Source organism: Canis aureus, chromosome 1 (assembly GCF_053574225.1).
Source record: "Canis aureus isolate CA01 chromosome 1, VMU_Caureus_v.1.0, whole genome shotgun sequence".
NCBI classification, from domain to species: Eukaryota; Metazoa; Chordata; class Mammalia; order Carnivora; family Canidae; genus Canis; species Canis aureus.
The window spans coordinates 111,383,271-111,402,418 of NC_135611.1; the positions used below are offsets into that span (position 1 = coordinate 111,383,271).

A 19,148-nucleotide genomic window follows, 5' to 3' on the forward strand; every position below is an offset into this window, starting at 1 on the left:
ACTTATTAAACTCAACAGCAAAGAAACAATCCAACCATGAAATGGGCAAAAGACACAAACCCTCTCACAGAGGAAGACATAGACATGGCCAACAAGCACATGGGAAAATGCTCCGCATCACTTGCCATCAGGGAAATACAAATCAAAACCACAATGAGATACTACCTCACACCAGTGAGGATGGGGAAAATTAACAAGGCAGGAAACCATAAATATTGGAGAGGATGTGGAGAAAGGGGAACCCTCCTGCACTGTTGGTGGGAATGTGAACTGGTGCAGCCACTCTGGAAAACTGTGTGGAGGTTCCTCAAAGAGTTAAAAATAGATCTGCCCTACGACCAGCAATTGCACTGTTGGGGATTTACCCCAAAGATACAGATGCAATGAAACGCCGGGACACCTGCACCCCAATGTTTCTAGCAGCAATGTCCACAATAGCCAAACTGTGGAAGGAGCCTCGGTGTCCATCGAAAGATGAATGGATAAAGAAGATGTGTTTATGTATACAATGGAATATTACTCAGCCATTAGGAACGACGAATAGCCACCATTTGCTTCAATGTGAATGGAACTGGAGGGTATTATGCTGAGTGAAACAAGTCAATCGGAGAAGGACAAACATATGGGGAATATAAAATATAGTGAAAGGGAATAAAGGGGAAAGGAGAAAAAATGAGTGGGAATTATCAGAAAGGGAGACAGAACATGAGAGACTCCTAACTCTGGGAAACGAACTAGGGGTGGTGGAAGAGGAGGTGGGGGAGGTGACTGGATGACGGGCACTGAGGGGGCACTTGATGGAATGAGCACTGGGTGTTATTCTGTATATTGGCAAATTGAACACCAATAAAAAAATACATTTATTTTTAAAAAAAGGTAAAGTCAAGTGCTGATTATCGCCCACAGGGTTGGCAGGGGCACCGGAACTGGGCTTGGAGTGGGGTGTGGAATGAAGGGGGAGGAGGAGCTTGGAAGCTGTCAAAATGACTCTGTAGATAAACCCCTGCGCTGTCCCGTACTCCGTCCTGGAGGAGGAGAGGCTCCAGATGTGGGGGGCATGAGAAAGGAGCCCACTGGCCAGTCCAGGGACCCCTGTTGACCCCAGCCCCCCTTCCTTTTATCACCCTGAGAAGGTATATGAAGAGTGAGAGCTTGAAGGGGTTGGAGAGGTCACTGCAGGAAGTCAGGGGAAATGAGGGAGCTCCTTCTCAGGCTGTCCCAGGCCACATAGAACGTACGTTTTGGGCAGTGTGAATGTGGCTCCATTGGAAGGTCAGCTCCGTGGGAGCAGGGCCTTGTCTGTTCCATCCGCTCCTGTGTCCACAGTACCTGGAACAATGCATGGCCCACAGTAGATTCCTGATACATGTTTGTTGACTAGTTGGGTGAGAGGATAGATCTTCTCTGGGACTGCAGTGAGGACCAGTGCACGGACTTGCAAAGCACACGTTTTGGATTGGGTAGATGTGTCACCATCCAATACTGAGGGCTTTTATCGCCCAGGGTCCTCCCAGCCCTTGCATGTGGCTGTTCCATCCTCTTCTCCGTGGGCTTCCAGGTTCAATCCGTGACGGCTATGATGCAGGGTAAGGTAGCATAACATAGAGAGAAGTCGAATCACTATGTTCTATGCCTGAAACTAATGTCACATTGTGTGTCAACCTGACTCAAAAAAATTCTGAAAAAATAGACCCCCATTTTCACCTGTGAAACTGTGAAACTTGGTGGTGGTGTTTTTATTTTTTATTTTTTGTCTCTTATGTTTTTTTTTTTTTTTTTTTTTTGTATTGCTGGCTTGTCACTGTCTCTCTGTAGTGTTGTTTTCAAAGATAAATACCCAGGGTGGTTGAGTGTGAGGTCATCTCAAACACAGAGTAGTAACCTTGATGGTGGACAATTTGGCACATGTATTAAAAAGCCTTGAAATTTGACCCATTCATGTCTTCCTATCATAGATGTGTGCAAAGATGAAACTGCAAAGGTGGACATTGTAGCTTTCTTTCTTTTTGTTCTAAATGGAGATATAACTGATATATAAGATTGTATTAGTGTTAGGTGTACCATACAATGATTTGATCTATTTATATACTGCAAAATGATTGCCACAATAAGGTTAGTCAGCATTCACGACCTGACGTAGTTACAAATTCTTTCTCTTTTGTGAATTTTTAAGATCTACTCTCTTAACAATTTTCAAATATTTAAGTATTATTAACTGTGGTATAGCTTTCCTCCTTAATATAAAAATAATCAGAGCTGACAGGAGCATTCAGAAGTCCAAGAGTAGGGTGCTAGTTATTTTGCATCTATATAATAGAGTATTCTGTAGCCATAAGACAGAGTTATTGAAGAGTGCTTCATGACATGGAAAAATGTACCACGTCTTGTTTTATTCCTCATCTTTTATCATGCTTGTGAACATCTTTTAATGTGGATAAACATTCTGCTCTAATTTTGCTTCTCAGATTTGCAAAATATCCTGTTGAGTGGATTTACCACAGTGCATTTCAAGAATACTCTATTTAGGCTACTCCCCCCATTCACCCAGAGATAAATATTTTCCTATATCTACAATGATTATCTTAAGACAAATCCAATAGGAATTCTGAGATCAAAGAGAAGGTACATTTTCATGTACTTTGACACACCCTGGCCAGAAGGTCTGCTCTGACGTACCCTCATTCTCACCAGCACTAGCTGCTGCTGTTGAAAAATTCTCCACCACTGGTTTTCAAACTCACTTTCTCCTTTGTTGTCTCCTATACTGATCAGATGATACTTACTTGTCTACTCTCTCTGCCCCTCCACCTACTTGCCAAGCAGCCTACAGATCTCAAAAACCAAGGATCAAGGTGATGTGAGGGTCCCTTCTGCAGGTTGCTTCCTTGTCCACCCCTAGGCCTTTGGGATCCAGTTGTGGAAACTACTTGCCAGATAGAATCTGAGGCAGAGAAGAAGCCACCTTTACTTGTCTTCTTGCTATCACTTGTTCTGATAAACTCATATCTGTGACCTTTGAGGGTGTTTGATGCCAGCATCTCCATACCAGGCTCGTGCCTGTAGCCTGTAACTCTACTTGTGGCCAACGCCGCATACCTGGCACCTGAAGTGGCACAGATGATCAGGCCCCCTTGGGACACGTGGAGGCTGCCCCGCCTGTCCAGAGGCACATGGCCACATTCCTCATCAAAAGCAGCACCAAGCTACTCTTTCTGGCTGGGGAGCCGGGTCATGGCAGAGTCTGGAGGACCCTGCAGAACTGGTAAGACCCTGGTGCTGGTGGACCCTGCCCCAAACCTCAGCCCCTCTTCCCAGGTTCACCTCCAAGACCATGGGGGCACTTCTTACCCTCACTGGGCAACCTGGGCTGATGGCAGTAGGACACAGTGGGGCAGGACTGATGGGGTCTCTTTGAGGATAAGGAAAATCCGAGGACCCTGCAGTGGGCAGGGGCTTCTCAGACACTCTTGCTCTTCCTCTGGGCCTAGTCTCCAGCTGAGAGGAGGCAGAGACAACCAAACCATTGGGGCATCACAAAACATGGCTGGTCCTTTGGAGGCTCTCTGCAGAGGTGGTGGGCTTTGGAAATGGCTGTCTTGCAGGTAACAGCTCTATGCTTACGATTTCCTGGTTTTCTTGCCCCCACGTCTTCACATCTTAGGGAACCGTCCCTCCATGGTTCAGGTGCTCATGCCCCTGAACTCAGAGTCTTCTCTGACTTTTCTCTCTCTCACATCCCATCTCCTATCTACCAGCAAATCCTGTTGGCTTCAGGATCTCAGATTTCACTTTCCCAGTTTCCTTGGCACAACCACTTTGGTTCAAGTCATTGACCTCTCTCTCCTGGACTGTTGCATTCAGCTCCTAACTGCCTTGCTCTGCGTTGCCCAGGGTTACTGGATGTAGCTGTACATATAGTTGGGAGCACTGTGGGCAGTACTTGTAACATGCAGGGCAGCTCTACCCCTTGGAGCTGAGCAACGAGGCAATTCTACCCTTGGACTCCAAAATCCGTTCACCATGCAGGCAGAATGAGCACTTTGGAGCAAAAGGCACACATTGTATTACCCCTTAGCTCAAATCCTCCAGTGGTTCTGTAACTCTCTCAGAACACAATCCTTACAATGATCTAAAGAGCTGGTAAGGGGCACCTGGGTGGCTCCGTGGTTGAGCATCTGCCTTCGGCTCAGGTTGTGATCCTGGGGTCCTGGGACCCAGTCCCACATCAGGCTCCCCGCAGGGAGCCTGCTTCTCCCTCTGCCTGTGTCTGTCTCTCATGAATAATTTTTTTTTAATCTTAAAAAAAAATACTTTAAAAAGCTGGCAGGAATTGTTCCCAACCAGGGCTAATACTGCCCTCTAGCGGATATTTGGAAATGTGTGGGGATGTTTATTCCTTGTCTGGATACCTGGAGGGATCTTCTGGTGTAGCAGAGGGCCAGCCTTGCTGAACTCCTTGCAATGCATGGGAGAGTCCCATATGGATAGTAACTGTTAATAATAATAATAATAATAATAATAATAATAATAATTAATAATAATAATACCACCATAGATGCTAATAGCGTTTGTGTGGTGTGCCTCCCTTACCTCTAACCTTAGCTCCTACCTCTCTCCTTTTTCACTTACTCAACTGCAGCCACACTGATCTTTCTTTTGTTCCCTTAAGACAGCATACTCACTCCTGCCTCAGGGCCTTTGCATATGCTTTTTCCTCTCCCATTGTTGAATTCCTGTGAGTGAGAATCTAAAAGGGGCTAATTCCAGTGCTGAATGCTGCCAAGTGGCCCCTATGATAGTGACCCTTGCCTCCTCCCTCAGGCTTCTTCATGATTTCCTGCAACAAGCAGGTGTCTGCCTAGGTGGCCATTACCTCCATTCCTTCCTGGGCCACCGAGGGGAACAGTGTCACCCTGTCTGTCCGGCAGCTCCTTCAGAATCTCATCTCTTACAAACGGTTCTGAGGAGCAGCCAGCCACCACCAAGGTTTTGGATCCTCAATTTTAAATTCATCAACCATGACCATACTCCAGGACCAGCCCACACTGGCTGGAGACAGGCAGGGCTGATAGTTCCCTGACTGTCACTGACACGTGAGCTTTGGATGACAGCATCTACACGCTGCAACTCATCTCTTTTGATGGGACCAGTGGCCATTGTGCTATGTTACTTGTCTCTGGTAAGGGCAGTTCTGGCGGGGGAGGGCTCTCTGGTGACACAACTAGCTATAGTTAGCATTTATGAAGTGCTTTCTCTGTACCTTACCTGGTCCTGCGGGTAGGATGTGATGGGCTCCTCACTACACCTTTCAGGGAAACAGGGTCAGAGAGGCTTAACATGATCAGTGACACCCATGGAACTGGGATTTGAACCCAATCTCTGTTTATCCCTAAAGTCCCTTTTTAAGGACAGTGTCCTTAAAGAGTGTTATTACATACGAGCAAGATACTGTTACTCCCTTCCCTTTATTAAAGTAACACACGTGTTATTTCTTGTCTTTTTGATAATAAGGGCTGTTCATTGTTTTTAAAGTGTGATACCATTAAAAGGATGTGGGACAGTGATCCCATTGTCAGGGATGTGCAAGTGAGCCCTCCTAGGTGTAGCTGGTGAGAGTTCAGGGGAAAGCCTTTTCTGAAGGCTATGTGGTCTTTTTTTAGTTGCAAAATTTTAGAATGTTTTATTTGGAAATAATTTAAAATTTAAAATTGTGGCAAAAATAAAAAGAGTACAACAAAGAACACCCAGGTCCTCCTATTCATCTGTTGTTAATATTTACCCCTAACATTGTGGGCTCTCTCTCTCTCATGTCTCCCCATCCCCAACCCCCATCTGAGAGTAAGTTACAAATATCATGACCCTCTACCCCTAAATACTTGAGTGTGTATTGATAAATTTACAGTGATGCAATACTTTTATTGAATTGTCCATCCATTATTCTAACTTTGTCAGTCAACACAATAAAAACTCCTTTTTAATGTATTTTCCCCCATCCAGCTCAGGAACCAGTCTACGGTCAGGAATTGCATTTTGTGTCCTGTCTCCAGCCTCTTTTAATCTGGAATTTCCCACAGCCTCTCTTTATCTTTAATAGCATTGGCTTTTTTTTTTTTTTTTTTTTTTTAAGAGACTGTACCTCCCTCTTTACAAACTAGGACATTTCTCATTCTATATTTGTCTGATGTTTCCTTGTGATTAGGTTGAGATTTGGCATTCTCAGCCAGAATACTGAGTGTGTGATGTTGTGTCCTTGGGGCATTGCATTTGGGGGGACACAATATCCATCTGTCCACCATTGGCGATGTAATTTTGCCCAATTACTATACTGTATAATTACTGCTTTCTTTTTCCCTCCCTTGTAATAAATACGCATTCTGTGAGAAGACACTTTAAGGCCATATCCTATTCCTCACCAAAACTCCCTCTGATGTTTAGTATCCATTGATGGTTCTTGCTTTGGAGATCTTTACCAAGAGGGTTGCAAGTGATGATTTCTGAGTCCAACACTCCTAACATTGACCAGTCAGCATTTGGGATTCTTCTACAAGCAAGATCCCTTCCTCATCTCTCTTTCCTATCATCTAATTTTTTTCTCTCCTCTCTTCTCCTCTCCTTTCCTCCTCTCCTCTCCTCTCCCTTTCTTCCTTTCTCTCTCTTTCCTTCCTTCTTCCCTCCCCACTCCCCACCTACCTACCTTCTTTTCTCTCTCTCATCTGTCATCTGTCATCTATTGTCTATCTATCATCAGCATGCACTCATGAATTTTTTTAATGGTTTATACTCATCACTGTACTTAATGTTTTGGTGCTTAAGTTATTATAGATTTGGCCAGTGAGCATCTCTTTAATTTTCCTTGTGACACAGACATTTTTTAAAAGCACTTCCTTCCTTGCTGGCATAGAATATTTCAGGCTCATGTTGTACATATCCTGCTCTGCTTCTGTGTAGTTATTCAAAGAAAACAAAAGCACTAACTCAAAAAGATATCTCCAACCCTCATCATCATATTCATTGCAGCATTATTTATAATACTCAAGATATGGAAACAACCGAAGTGTCCACTGAATTAGTAAAGAAAATGTGTAAATTATATTGCATTTAAAGTTTCTGTTTCCATGTTTTTTGTTGCTAGTATATAGGAATACAGTTGAATTCTGTGTGTTGATCTTGTATCTTGAGACCTTACTGAACTCACTTGTTGGTTGCAGGAGTATTTTGTTTTTATTTTTTGTGTATCATTTAGGATTTTCTTCATAGACCATCATAACACCTTTAGACAGAGATAGTTTTATGTCTTCTTTTCTAACATGAATGCCTTTTATTTCCTTTTCTTGATTTATTGCACTGGCTAGAACTTGTAGTACTTTGTTAAATAAGAGTAGTGAGACCAGACATTATGACTTATTTCTAACTTTAGGAAGAAAGAATTCATTCTTCTACCATAAAGTATGTTAGCTATGGTGTGTGTGTGTGTGTGTATAGATATTCTTTCTTAAGTTGAGGAAATTCATCTCCATTCCTAGTTTTCTGAGAATTTTTATCATGAACAGATACTGAGTTTTCTCAAATGCTCTCTCAGCATCAATGATCCTGTGATTTTTCTTTATTAGCCTGTTAATATGGTGGGTGACATTAATTGGTTTTCAAATATGAAACCAGTCTTGGATCCCTGGAATAAACCCCATTTGGTGATAGTGTACAATTCTTTTTATATATTTCTAAAGTCTATTTCTTAATATTTTGTTAAGAATGTTTGTGTCTATATTCATGTAAAGACATGGCCTGTGATTTTCTTTCTTTGTTATTATACTATCTTTGGTTTTGATATCAGGGTAATATTGGCCTCATAGAATAGATAGAGAAGCGTTTCTTCCTCTTCTGTATTCTGGAAGAGACTGTGTAAAATTGGTGCTGATTCTTTAAACAGTTAGTAGAACCCTCATGCAAAACCATCCAGGCCTGGAGACTTCTTTTTCTGGAGTTTAAAATTACAAAATCAGTTTTCTTAATTGTCATAGGCTATTCAAATAATCTGTTTCATATTGGGGTAGTGATGGTAGGTCGTGATCTTTGAGGAACTAGTTCATTTCCTCTGAATGGCTAAATTTATTTGTGTAGAGCTGTTTGTCATATCCCCTTATCATCCCTCTGATGTCAGCAGGGCCTGATGTGATTACAAGTGTGTTGTTCGGGTTTCAAATGTTTGGAGAGTGTGCCATCATCTCTCTGTTAGTTATTTCCTGTTTGTGTCCATTGTGGTCAGAGAACACACTACACTGTATGATTTCCATTTTGTTACATTTCTTGAGGTTTGTTTTACAGCCCAGGATATGGGTTATCTTGATATATGTACCATGAATGTTTGAAAACAATGTACTTTTTGCTGCTGTTGGGTGGAGTGTTCCATAAGTGTCAATTAAATCTTTTTTAAAATATTTTATATATTTATTCATGACAGAGAGAGATACAGAGACATAGGCAGAGGGAGAAGCAGGCTCCCTTTAGGGAGCCTGATGTGGGACTTGATCCCAGGACCCTGGAATCACGCCCTGAGCCAAAGGCAGATGCTCAACCACTGAGCCACCCAGATGTCCCAGTATCAATTAGATCTTGTTGGTCGATGGTGGGGTTGTGTCCTGCTACATCCTTGCTAGTTTCCTATCTAGTTGTTCTACCACTTGTCGACAGTAGTGCAGAGCTATCAAACTGTAATCATGGATTTATCTATTTTTCACTTTGGTTCTATCTTCAGTTTTTCTTCACATGGTTTTCGCCTTTGTTGTTTGGTGTGTACACATGTAAGGATGCTGTGTCATCTTGCTCTTTTATCACTATGTAATGTCTCTTGGTAAATTTATTTACTCTGAAGTCCACTGTATTTGATAGTAATTATAGCCACTCTGGCTTTCTTTTGAATAACATTTGCATGGTGTATCTTTTCCCATTCTTTTATTTTCTTTTTTTTTTTTTTTTTTTTTTTTTTTTTTTTAATTTTTATTTATTTACTTATGATAGTCACAGAGAGAGAGAGAGAGGCAGAGACACAGGCAGAGGGAGAAGCAGGCTCCATGCATCGGGAGCCTGATATGGGATTCGACCCCGGGTCTCCAGGATCGCGCCCTGGGCCAAAGGCAGGCGCCAAACCGCTGCGCCACCCAGGGATCCCCCATTCTTTTATTTTCAAGAAGACATTTTATTGTATTTGAAATGAGTTTCTTGTTGATATTTTATAGTTGGCTCGTTTAAAAAATACAATTTAAATTAAAAAATAAAATAAAAAGTATGGTCCTGGGGCACCTGGTTGGCTCAGTTGGTTAAATGTCCAACTCTTGATTTCAGCTTAGCTCATAATCTCAGGGTCATGAGATCGAGCCCTGTGCTGGGCTCTGTGCTCAGTATGGATCTACTTGGGATACTCTCTCTCTCCCTCTCCTTCTCCCACCCCTTCTGCCCCTGCCAAATAAAGAAATAAAGAAATCTTTTTAAAAATACAGTCTTCACTGTAATTTAAGACTCTCTGTAGTTTGCCCTTTTATAAACAGCATTGTCCTAGGTATCTTTGTAGCTAATCCTTTGCATGTGGCTATGAAAATGTCATTAGGAATAATTATAAAAAGTGGAACCACTAGGTCAAAAGGTATATATATTTTAAAGCTTTTGATCTGTATTGCCAAACTATCTTAAAAAAGATTTTTACTAATTTATAACCTAGGTGTAAGGGTCTTCACCTGGACTCTGCAGTTGGTCCTCAGAGGAGCCCATAAGCACCTGAAATTAGATGCAAATGTGTGGATGTGTGTGTTTTTTGGGGAGAGGATTTGGGATCCACTCTTCAGTGGACCTTGGAAACACCCACTGCTGGCTTCGTTGGTTCCAAAGTGGCAGCATTTCCTGCCCTTGATAATTCCTGGGGCTCCAGATCCCTTCTGACACTATCACCCTCAGTTTCTCATTTCTCCTCCCCAGAGAAGCTACACCAGTCTCAGGTGGCATCCCAGAACCTGGCCCCAGTGGACCACATGGACTCCTTAAATTTGACATGTGTCTCCCCAGAACAATGATGTATGATCTGGTGGTTTCTGAACCTCGAGCTGATTTGGGAAGGGGGTGGACCAATGATCTCTATAGATGGCAGGACCCTCACCAATCCCACAGTCACACCCAATGACTCTGGTACCTACTACTGTGAGACCAGGACTCACCTTGAGTCCAGGCTCAGTGGAGCCCTTATGGTGGTTGTGGCCTGCAAGTATGGGTTTCCTTGCCCCATAACGGACCCACCTCTGATACACATGGTACCTCCCTCTCAACCATCCACTGGTTCATCCACTATTTATAGCTAAGTACAGGGCCATATAAAGCAGGGGCTCTACAGACTGATTGGATTCAAATCTGGGCTCTGCTCTTTCTTCATTGGTGACCTTGAGCTCCACTGTATGCTGAAGATTGCTCTAGTCAGTGCAGTGAAACTAACAGACAAGCATCTCTGTCCTCATGGAGCTGAAGTTCCACAAGGGTCAGTGAGGGACACAGACATGACAGTTAGGGGGATAGTTGCTGGAATAGTTGATTTGTTCATTCATTCATTCATTCATTTATTCACTCATGCACTGGACAAACCTTCAGGTTGTGTCACTGCATGCCCCACCCAACGTGTGGTGCTTCGAGTCCTGAACTAAATGCACAATGTGGGCAGAGTAGTTGTCCTTAATTTCCACACTCTTCCCAATTTTAGGATTTTTTTTCTCTTGGTCCAGATGGCTCTGACACTCCTACTGTGACCTCGTCAGACCCAGATTTTGTGATTGGTTCCAACCTCACCCTGGTCTGATCGGCTGACTCCCAGCCCCTTGCCCAATATGTGTGCAGCATCAGTGGGATTTTTGGGCCTTATAGCTAGAACCTCTATTCCTGGTCTCTCCAGGGCACACTCAGAGGTCTATACCTGCAAAGCCTCAAACTCTGTTTCCAGCTTTCACAGGAGTGTGAATGCCAACATCACTGTCTCAGGTATTGCTATGATCTGAATGTTTGTGTCTCCTGCAAATTCATATGGAAGGTGATGAAGTCATGAGGATGGAGCCTCAGGAATGGGATAGGTCCTTTATAAAAGAGGCTCCAGAAAGATCCCTAGCCCCTTCCACTATGTGAGGACACAGAACCAGGAAGAGGGCTCTCTCTAGAACCTGACCATGCTGGCACCCTCCAGAACCATGAGATATAAATTTCTCAGATGTAAATTTCTCAAATATAAAATTCTGTTATAAGCTATCTAGTCTGTGTTTTGTTATAGCAGCTCAGATGGACTTGGACTGATCATTCCCTGCTCCAGGACTTTATTAGGGGAGATTGGTTTTGTTTTATTTTTTAGGATTCTTTTCCTGGCTGTTCCACTTCCATATATATTCAGCAAGATTTTTCTAACCCATGTTATGCAAAATAAGTTTTTACATTTTTTTTTAATTTTTTTATTTATTTATGATAGTCACAGAGAGAGAGAGAGAGAGGCAGAGACAAAAGCAGAGGGAGAAGCAGGCTCCATGCCCCGGGAGCCCGATGTGGGATTCGATCCCGGGTCTCCAGGATCGCGCCCTGGGCCAAAGGCAGGCGCCAAACCGCTGCGCCACCCAGGGATCCCAAGTTTTTACATTTTTAAAAAATATTTTATTTATTTATTCATGAGAGACAGAGAGAGGCAGAGACCTAGGCAGAGGGAGAAGCAGGCTCCCAAAGGGAAGCCTGATGCGGCACTCGATCCCAGGACCCTGGGATCACAACCTGAGCCAAAGGCAGATCCTCAACCACTGAGCCACCCAGGCACCCCAAGTTTTTACATTCTTAAACCAAATAACTGACTCTTATGTGTAGGGGTTACTTTTTAAAAATATTATATGCTAACTTTTCATATTTTAAATAAATTCCATGATAATTGTAGGAAAAGAAAAGTATACAGATGAGCAAGAGAAGAAACTCGTCTACAGTTAAGCCTCCCAGAGATAATGATGTGGCTTCTCTAATACCCTTATTTTAGTAATTACATTTAAATATATGTATTTTAAACAAAAATAGTATTATATTCTGTTTACCATTATTTTACCTGTTTTTTAACCTTTAATCTTCTGGGATGCCTGGGATTGAGTCCCACATCAGGCTCCATGCAGGGAGCCTGTTCTCCCTCTGCCTATGTCTCTGCCTCTCTCTTTGTATCTCTCATGAATAAATAAATAAAATCTTTTTTTAAATTAAAAAAATAAACTTTAATCTTCTAACCTTTAGTATCCTTCTATGTTAATATAGAGCCATATTACATCCTGCATTTGGACTCTTTCTCTATTGGACACATACTGTATGTTCAGTGTTGAAAAATTAGACAATGAAGGAAGCTTTTAAAAGGAAAAGAAAAGGAAGAAAACCTCTATAATTCTAGAGACGACCACTGCTAGTATTTTGGTATATCCTCTTATAGAGTCATTCCCTGTGCCTACTTATTAAAAATTAATAAAGACGTGCATTTTCTCTTACACAAGGAGAATGTACTATGCATAATGTTTTGCAACCAGTTTTTTTAGTTTAACAAAATTTCATGAATATTGGTTTAGAATAACACACATCGACCTACAGTGCAGCTTTTAGTGACTACGTGTATTTGCTTTGTGGATGTGGGGTAACCAGCTTGGTCAGTGTCCTGTGACAAAGCATATAGGCCACTCCTGTGGGCTTTATCTGATCCTTCCCCATTCATGTGACAAAATATTCTAAATACCAAGTTTTGAAAGGGCCATTCCAGTCTTAGGAGACTCAAGGCTGTTCTGCTTTACCTCCAATTTTATGTTTATTTAATGTTTTTAAATTTCCACAAAATACTCATCTCTAAGAGTCATAGCACTCTGATCTCTTAAAAATATGTTTACATAGCAACATTGTGGGTCAACTACAATAAAAATGTAAAAAGATACATAATTACATAAAATCTAGGAGAAATCACATCAGGTTCAGACCTCTATCTTCTTTGTGAGGTGGGATTGACCAGTGTATACCAGGGGAGGACCAGAACTTGCCAGGAGATTTCTCTTATTTCCAGATCAGGAGCTTCCCATTCACCCTGTGAGTTTATTGGGAAAGAGATGGGGCATCTCAGACTTCTTATAGGGTCAGCTGGAGGTCTTGAAGTCCCTCTTTTTAGAAAGGAGGAACCCAATTCAGAGCTGGAACTTTGGAAGATAGCCAGGATTGTGATGTGGAGATGCAGAGTTCAGAGACTGGGAGGCTGGCACAATTTCACAGGTGAGGTTCACAGGTAGTGTTGTCTAAGGTGAGGTAGTGGGGATAGAGAGGAAGGGCCGGAAAACAGTGGAATTGGGTTCCACTGATTGGGTGTTGGAAATTAGTTAGGGAAAGGAGAGAATCCAGGAGGATGTCCAGATGTTTGAATTTTAGAGAGAAAAAAGAATTTGGAGGGAGGGAGGACCATTGACCCTGAGTGAAGAACCAGGTGTCTGTCCCACAGTCAGAGGATGCTGAGACATTTCTGGATTGTGGAAGCTGGACAGAAATCTCCTTCTGTGGATAGGGTTGACCAAGGCTTCACTTCTTTTCTCTTCTTTTTTTTTCTGTCTCCTTCCTTCCTTCTTTCCTCTTTCCTTCCTTCCTTCCCTCCCTCCTTCCTCCTTTCCTCCCTTCCTCCCTCCCTTCCTTCCTTCCTTCCTTTCTTTCTTGCTTTCTTTCTTTCTTTCTTTCTTTCTTTCTTTCTATTTAATGGTGAGGGTAAGGATTTTATTCATAAATGATTCATAAATGATACTGATTAATTAGGTCTCTATATGAAAAAATAATTTTCATCTCTACCTCACTGCACACAACATTTTAAATTTCAGATATATCATACATCTAAATATGAAAGATAAAACAGGTAGCAACTTCTTTCTAGATATGTCTCCTGAGGCAAGGGAAACAAAAGCAAAAATAAGCTATTGGGACTTCATCAAAATATTGTGAAATGTTTCTTACTTCTGGCCAATAATGTCCTTTAAAGTTTCTTATTTTTTCAGAGAGGTGGAAATGTCATCCACATGGAAATATCCTTCGAAACCCTGCCCAGAGGTGCCAAATCCTTACAAAGCCAAGAGGAAAAACTGAGGCTTGTGGCAGAGGCCAGCTATTGCAACAGATCTGAGATTATTTGCATAGTAAAGTAGAGGATTGCAATCATGTCCCAATCACTTTTGTTTAAAAAAAATGCATTGAGGTTTCCATGATGAGTAAGACATACCATGTGGGCTAATTGACTACCTCCACAGCATTTTCCCCATCAATTAAGAAGTGTAATGATGAAGAACACCCCCTTCCATGTTGCATTCTTTCTTTCCATATCATCTATCTTACTCTATAGAAACCACGGTTTGTGTGGCTCAGTTCCAGAGTGGAATTGCATTTTAAAATTCATGGTCCAAATAGGAATTCCAGGCTTCAATCCTCTTTCTCAAAGGACATACAGGAGTGTGAACAAGGTCCTTGGCAATTTTAGCCAATGTCTTCACGTCATCAGTTTGTCTCTAACATGCTACAATTCCTGGAGGCCTCTCACTTTCCCATCACAGAGCTCACTCTTTCCCTTATCCATGCTTTCCTGTCCCCACCATCTTCTTCAGATGGAGTTTTCATGGCTGGCTTGAGTATGGAAGATTGGGAACTCTTTTCTTCCTTGTTGCTGGATAAGAACTAGGTAACTTATAAAATTGTTTAAGCATGGTCTTTTCTTTTTAAAGATTTTATTTATTAGAGAGAGCATAGCAGGGGGAGCAGCAGGCAGTGGGAGAGGGAGAAGCAGACTCCCCACTGAGCAGGAGCCTGATGGGGCTCCATCCCTGGATCCTAGGATCATGTCCTGAGCCAATCATGACGCTTAACCAACTGAGCCACCCAGGCGCCCTGATGCATGATCTTAATGTAAACTTAAAGCATCCTGTATACGCAACAGGCTATAAAAAAGATCTGAAACATTTTGCTATCTAATTCGTGGTGCCCAGGTTCTAGAAGTCATGGCTCATGCTCAGTGTGTTGGGATCCAGATTGTTATGGTGATGGAGGGGGCAGGACTGGGAAATTGTTGGTAAGTTATCCTGGTGGCCAAGGGAGAGCTAGAGAAGCTTCTGAGAAAATTTCCTCCTTTGAACTGTGGCTGAGAAGTGATGTGTCCATTCCTATGATGCCCTTGAGCATCTTGAGCTCAATAAAATATCCAAATGTCTGTGGGCTAATTTTTTATCTTTGCCCTAGAAATTTATAGTCATGCTGGGTAACAGGCACTGAGGGGGGCACTTGATGGGATGAGCACTGGGTGTTATTCTATATGTTGGCAAATAAAATAAACTCAAAGCTTTAAAGATTAAAAAAAAAAAAGAAATTTATAGTCATGGCAACAAGTATGGTGTAGTGGCCCTGGTGGTGCAGAATGATGTGTGTGTGTGTGTGTGTGTGTGTGTATAGAGGTTCTCCATTATAGATTTTTCCAATCATGGTTTGAGATACTAGGATTGCATTGCCTGGGTCCTTGTATACGATATCCTTTCTCTTCTCATTTATACTTCTCCTGCTTTTCCTACACTGTGGGCACAAAAAGTCAGTGGTACAAAATTGAATGTCCCAGGTGCTCCAAGAAGACTCAGCTCTATGACTGGAGAAAAACTTCACTCTTCCCTCTGGGCCTCAGTTTCTCCATAGAGAATAGAATGGAACTAGACAGAAATGTCTTTTTAAATGGAGTAATAATATTGAGTAGATTCCTTCTCAAAGTAAGTTTCACAAGTTTTACTATCTTCTAAGACAAAGGACACAAGCCACCATAAACTCCCAAGTTTCTAAAAGATCAGGGTTCTGATCTTAAGGTAAGCAGTTCAAAGGAACATTTCCAATGGTGACTGAACAGGGTACCAAGTGGGAGGCATTCAGCTGCAAAAACCATAATTGTTACTTTACAAGGTGCCCCAGGCTTATTTCATGGCTCAGTGAAATCTTTCTGTCCATCCCTCCATCCTTAGTTTGTTGAATATCCTCTCCAGCGTTCTACCTCACGGTCTCAAGATGGCTGCCTCAATTCTAGATATCCAGCCCTCGCATCACATGATGGTGGTAAGCAGAAAAGATGCCCACATCCGGATCTATGAATATGTTACAAATCTGTAAGTATGTTGTGTTACATAGCAAGAGAAACTTTGCAGATGTAATTAGGGTTACATATTTAAAGATAGGCAGGTAGCCTGGATTATCCACATGGGCCCCGTGGAGCACAGCCGAGCAAAGCAGAGAACTTTTTCCAGGTGGAAACAGTAGAGAGCTATGGCAGAAAGAAAAGCCAGAGAAATTCCAGGCATGAGAGAGATTTCTCGTGCATTGCTGGCCTTGAGATGCAGGTCTCTCATGCAAGGACTAAGGGAGAGGCTTCCGGAGTCAAGGGTGGCCCACAGCTGGGAAGGGGGAGCTCAGTCTTAAAACTCCAAGCAGTTGGGTTCATCCTGTCAAGTGCCCCCCTCTATTTCTATAGTTTTAAATTGCCAAGTTTGTGGTGATTTGTTATGATCAGCAATAGGGAACTCACAGTTATTTAAGTATAGGAAGCAGGGAATAGTTCTTTGGAACCCTGGCTCCATTTTTTTCCCTAGGAATTAATTCCTAGGAGCCTCCAGACACTTTCTTGATTCACCTTGTCACTTCCTTCAAGTTGTTGCCTGAGACTCGGTGAGTCTCCCAATGTTGTCCTGGGTTCTGCATTCCTGCTTGTCACTCTGACCTCTTGCCCTGATCCCTCATACCATGCACCACTTTCTAACATCATAGATAATTCAGTTATTTTATCACGTATCCTTCTTATTGTCTCTCCCCTCTGCCCATTCTTGCATAAAGAATGATTTTTTTAAATAGGTTTTATTTATTTGAGAGAAAGCACACAAGCAGGAGGAGCAGCAGACCCAGAAACAGACTCCTGGCTGAGCAGGGAGGCCAAAGTGGGGCTCGATCCCAGGACCCCAGAATCATGACCTGAGCTGAAGGCAGATGCTCAATCACTGATCCATCCAGGCACTCCAAAACGTGGTTTCTTTAAGGGCAGAGGTTCGTACTTGTTTCACTAGCTGATGTGCTCTAAGCGCCTAAAACAGGGCCTGGCACATACTAGGGCCAAATATATCTTTTCTGTGTGAAGGTGGGAGGCAGCCATAGAGAGGCAGTATGAGTTGGGAGGTCAGTGGAGGCCACACATGGAAAGATACAGCCTTGAACCAGCCTGCATAAGGCTGCTAGGTGAGGGTGTGGGGAGCAGAAGGGCCCTGGGTTTATTTTCACCTGTCAGAAACAAAGTGGAAGTTGTACCTACAGGGCAGGGCCCAGGAAATTCCTCTTTGTTGTTGAGGCATGAAAACAGAACCTGCCATGGGGAGGGTGGGTAGGGGATTTTGGGAGAGAAAACCCTGCTCCCATATGAAGGAGATTTGAGAAGTCCACTCCAGCAGCGGCTCTGCCTACTTTGGGTGGGGTAGAGGGGAGGGAGAGGAGAGAGTCTCAGGATGCAAGCAGAACTGAGAAGAGCAATCAAGGGAAATCTGGTGGAGGAGTGAGAAGTGAGAAGACCGAGAAGACCGAGAAATCCTGGGAAGAACAGGACGGATAGATGGAGGCCTTGAATACTGGCTCACGTGCACCAGGTACGCCTAGCACAGGAGCCACACAGACAGTGGGAGTGTGCTGGGGTGATCATCTGGGTGTACAGAGGAGATGAGGCTGGAGGCAGCCAGAAACCACATTAGGACCTTGGGAGGCAGGAGAGATGGAGGTTAAGAGCCAGGTAGAACAGAACCTGGGGCCTGATAGGCCTTATGACTTTAGGCAAGTCATCTCCTCTCCGTGGGCTTCAGTGGTCTTAACATGAGACAGAATAATAATGTCCCTAACTTACTTGACTTTTCATTTTTCCACAGCTTGTATTACTTCCTGATATTCCACTTAACTTACTTATTTATTATGCTTATTGCTTATCATCTCTCTGGGCACTGGAACCGGGTTTTCCATCCATTTTGTCCTGAGCACCCAGGGCAGGCCCAGGAGGTGCTCAGGACATGCGTGTTGAAAGGCTGAGTGAGTGTGTACTTCCTCACAGGAGCTGCTGTCACAACAGTCACCACACCTAGTGGAGACTCACTCGTACTGAATGCTTACTCTGTGCCAGGCACTGTTCCAGGCACCTTCCCAGCATTAAATCATTTCAAGCTCACAAATGTCGTGTTTGTCCCAGTCTGCAGATGGGGCATGGAAGCTCATAGGGGTGACGTAACTTTCCCGACAAACCACAGCTGGGGCGTGGATCACTCAGACAGGAGCCTCCCGCTCATGGCCCTGGAGCCTCTGAAGTGGCAAAACCATCCCCACCCCCTCTAACAGCTGAGGAAAATGGTCACAAGGGAGGTGAATTGACATGCCCATGGCTGCACGGTTGGCAAGGATTGGAACCTCTGCAGGTTGTCTCCAGAGCCAGTCTGCTCAACCTCATGTGTCCCTGGAGCAGATACTTGGTGGCTCTGCCTGTGGCAAGAATGAGACCCAGATGAGCAACTAGCCGAGGCAGCTGGGTGACCAAGCTCTCCCTCCAGTGATGTCAAGGTACCTCTCTTGCTTTAGGTAATCATTTCAGAGTTTTCTCAGCCTTACCTGAACCACCCACCCCCTCACTTCCTCTGTTCTAGAGCCACTTGAACTTCCTTCTGTGTCTCAAACTCAGCAATTTCCCACATGCCACCCCCTCTGCCTACCAGACTCTCGCCTGACCCACTCCTGCATCTTCCAGGTCTCAGGCTTGATGTCCTCTCCTCCAGGAGTCCTCCCTGACCTCCAGGCTGGTCAGGCTCCTCCTTTGGGCCTCCCCAGCATGCTAAGTTGGCACTGACTGGGGACAGGTCTGTCTACCCTACAAGACTGTGAGCTCGTGCTGGCAGGCCTGGAGATGTCTTGGTCACTACTGTGTTCCCAGTGCTACTTAGCACAGGTTTCAGCACAGAATAGGAATTCAGGAAATGTTTGTAAATGAATGATGGAGGGAGGGAGGGAGGGAGGGAATGAATGAATGAATGAATGAATGAATACATGGATTGATGGTTGTTAAT

At 43.4% G+C, this 19,148-nt stretch overlaps 1 protein-coding gene across 3 annotated transcripts in view; it reads left to right on the forward strand.

The window, feature by feature from the left end:
* Positions 1-19,148, forward strand: part of CEACAM20 (CEA cell adhesion molecule 20) — an 80,699-nt gene that overhangs the window by 40,193 nt on the left and 21,358 nt on the right. Inside the window, exons 1-2 of one of the 3 annotated variants that reach the window (XM_077848962.1) lie at positions 17,520-17,696; positions 18,284-18,648. The exons of 1 other annotated variant lie outside the window; for it this stretch is intronic. The gene's annotated coding sequence lies outside the window, so the exon portion shown is untranslated. Of the gene's footprint in view, positions 1-17,519; positions 17,697-18,283; positions 18,649-19,148 lie in introns of those variants that run through there. One more of the 3 variants, XM_077848970.1, reaches the window with a different exon arrangement.